At 50.5% G+C, this 3,538-nt stretch overlaps 1 pseudogene; it reads left to right on the top strand.

The window, feature by feature from the left end:
* Nucleotides 1-1,138: 1,138 nt before the first annotated feature.
* LOC120869078 lies at nucleotides 1,139-3,330 on the top strand (annotated as a pseudogene).
* Nucleotides 3,331-3,538: the final 208 nt, after the last annotated feature.

Here is a 3,538-nt window from a genome sequence, read left to right as displayed (position 1 = left end):
GATCACCTTAAAAGTGCTGAGGGCTAGATTTCTTAAAACTATTTTAGACACATCTGTTTGACTCAGACTTAGTGGGTATTTGAGATCCATCGATCATGTACAATAAAACTTCCTTTTACTTTTTAATTTCTGGAAGGCTTTCATATTTAGTGTCAAATCAGCAAAGTTGTTCTCTCAGGTTCCTAAACAAGCAGGTTACTCAGAAATGCAGATGAAGTAAGTGGACATACCCTAATGTAGCCGTGATAGTTTGGCTACTTGCAACTATCCTGCCCATGAAAATGTTAGAGCAGGTTCTTGATGCTGAGCCATTCTGCAATGGTAGTGTGATGATGGCAGTCATGTGCAGTGGTAGCTTGGAGAAGTATTAAATGGAATACTAATAGCCATGGTATGTATTTTTTTTCTGGTTTCACTAAGATATTTATATTGTGATGTGTGGTTCTTGGATTCAAGCTTGAAACTGTAGGCTTCCATTCACTGTCATGACTGCCTCAGTCTCAGAAAGCTTTTTAATATTTATTTTGTTATTTATCATCTTATTTTGTTACAAATAGATATGTACATCTCCTGTACACACCAGCAATTCATGCTTACATATTTCTCCTCCTTTTCATTCCCTCAATATTTTCAACCTTAAGAAACAAACAGAAGCACAGGAAAGGTATTCTATCAGCACTTCAAATGTGGCTCATCATCATCATGGACAACTGTCCCTGATCAATTTTCAATAGAAGAGTGACTTAAAGTTTCATGGTAAACAATGGCAAAACTCATTGAATCAATCACTTGCAATTTTTCTCTTTGACAATTTTTATGTCAAAAAAATGTTGCAGAGCAATACTATATGAATATAGACCTAAGATGAATTTGTGAGAAAAAATAAAGTTTAAAAGTGTTAAAAAGCAATGTTCTCATTGCCAGAATTTTCATATTCTGGAATTAAAAGCCTAAACATAAAACAGAATGTCATATTTCAAGATGCCTCTTCATCTGTACTGTTTGTATCCTGTGTGTTTGTTTATTGAAAACAGCATATTTTAAAAGTATAAAAGAGGGGCAGAGGGGGCTCCCGGCAGGGAGGCGGCAGGTGGGTCAGGGGCCTGGACATGGCGCTGAGGGCCCCCCTGGTGGAAAGATGAATAAGGACTGGCTGGAGCTGGAGAGTGACCCTGGCTGGCTTCTTCACCCTCCTCATGGAAGATTTTGGTGTCAAAGGGGTGCAGGTGGAGGAGATTTATGACCTTCAGAGCAAATGCCAGGGCCCCGTGTATGGATTCATCTTCCTGTTCAAATGGATCGAAGAGTGCCGATCCCGTCGCAAGGTCTCTGCCTTGGTGGATGATACATTTGTGATTGATGATGATATTGTGAATAACATATTCTTTGCCCACCAGCTGATCCCAACTCTTGTGCCACCCATGCCCTGCTGAGCGTGCTCTTGAACTTCAGCAGTGTGGACCTGGGGCCCACCCTGAGTTGCATGAAGGACTTCACCAAAGGCTTCAGCCCAGAAAGCAAAGGATATGTGATTGGCAATGCTCCGGAGTTGGCCAAGGCACAAAATAGCCATGCCAGGCCTGAGCCACGCCACCTCCCCGAGAAGCAGAATGGCCTTAGTGCTGTGCGGACCATGGAAGCCTTCCACTTTGTAAGCTATGTGCCTATCACAGGCTGGCTTTTTGAGCTGGATGGGCTGAAGGTCTACCCCATTGACCACGGGCCCTGGGGGGGAGGACGAGGAGTGGACAAAGCCTGGCAGGTCATCATGGAGCGTATTGGCCTCGCCACTGCAGGGGAGCCCTACCATGACATTCGCTTCAATCTGATGGCGGTGGTGCCCGACCACAGAATCAAGTATGAGGCCAGGCTACATGTGTTGAAGGTGAACCGTCAGACCATACTGGAGGCCCTGCAGCAGCTGATCAGGGTAACATAGCCAGAGCTGATTCAGACCCACAAATCTCAAGAGTCACAGCTGCCTGAAGAGTCCAAACCTGCCAGCAGCAAGTCCCCTCTGGCTCTGGAAACAAGCAGGGCTCCGGTGGCCTCTGAGAGCACCCACACAGATGGTGTGGAGGAGGTGGCTGGTTTGTGCCCACAAGCCCCGACCCACAGCCCTCCTAGCAAACCCAAGCTGGTGGTGAAGCCTCCAGGGAGCAACATCAATAGGGTTCCCCCCAACCCCACTCCTATTGTCCAGGGGCTGCCAGCCTTTCTAGACAATCACAACTATGCCAAGTCCCTCATGCAGGAGGAGGAAGACGTGGCAGCGGGTGTGGGCCGCAGCAGAGTTCCAGTGCACCCACCACAGCAGTACTCAGACGATGAGGATGACTACGAGGATGAGGAGGACGACGACGCGCAGAGCACCAGCTCCGCCATCAGGTATAAGCGAAAGGGCCCGGGGAAACCAGGGCCATTGAGCAGCTCTGGGGATGGGCAGCTGTCAGTGCTACAGCCCAACACCATCAACGTCTTGGCCGAGAAGCTCAAAGACTCCCAGAAGGACCTCTCAATTCCTCTGTCCATCAAGACGAGCAGCGGGGCTGGGAGTCCAGCTGTGGCGTCCCCACGCACTCGCAGCCCTCGCCCACCCCCAGCAACGAGAGCACGGACACAGCCTCTGAGATCGGCAGCGATTTCAATTCGCCACTGCGCTGGCCTATCCATCTGCTCAGCCAACCCCACGCGGCCCTCTAGTCCCGTCACCTCCCACATCTCCAAGGTGCTTTTTGGAGAGGACGACAGCCTGCTGCTTGTTGACTGCATAGGCTACAATCGTGCTGTACGTGACCTGGGTCCTGTCATCAGCACGGGCCTCCTGCACCTGGCTGAGGATGGTGTGCTGAGTCCCCTGGCACTGACAGAGAGTGGGAAGGGTCCCTCCCCTTCCATCAGACCAAGCCAAGGCAGCCAGGGGTCTGGCAGCCCACAGGAGAAGGATGTGGTGGAGGCTGTGGATAGTAGAGAGAAGCCAGGGCTGGTCAGGCCAAGCGAGCCCTTGAATGGGGAAAAGTATTCACCCAAGGGAGCTGCTGGAGCTGCTGAAGTGTGTGGAGGCTGAGATTGCAAACTATGAGGCCTGTCTCAAGGAAGAAGTGGAGAAGAGGAAGAAGTTCAAGATTGATGGACCAGAGAAGGACCCACAACTATGATGAGTTCATCTGCACCTTCATCTCCATGCTGGCTCAGGAAGGGGTGCTGGGCAACCTGGTAGAGCAGAACATCTCAGTGTGGCAGTGCCAGGGGGTCAGCATTGGCCGGCTCCACAAGCAGCAGAAACCGGACCGGCGGAAACGCTCCCGTCCCTATATGGCCAAGCGCTAGTGAGGACTGCTGGCCAGACCCTGCATTCACTCTTGTCATGCTCCGGAGGCAGCAGCTAGAGCCTGAGGCCCAGTGAGGTGCTGCAGCTTCCTCCACAGCCGGCTGTGGAGCGGCAGGACCTGGCCTTTCTTCCTGGGCAGCAGAATATTTATTTTACCTACAGAGACGTCTATTTTTCTAGGCTCTGGCCTATCTTGCCACCACTATG

This window comes from Oryx dammah, unplaced genomic scaffold, assembly GCF_014754425.2.
Source record: "Oryx dammah isolate SB20612 unplaced genomic scaffold, SCBI_Odam_1.1 HiC_scaffold_2, whole genome shotgun sequence".
NCBI classification, from domain to species: domain Eukaryota; kingdom Metazoa; phylum Chordata; class Mammalia; order Artiodactyla; family Bovidae; genus Oryx; species Oryx dammah.
The sequence above is the reverse complement of the archived record's forward strand: the minus strand, read 5'-3'. Positions and strand labels throughout refer to the sequence as shown.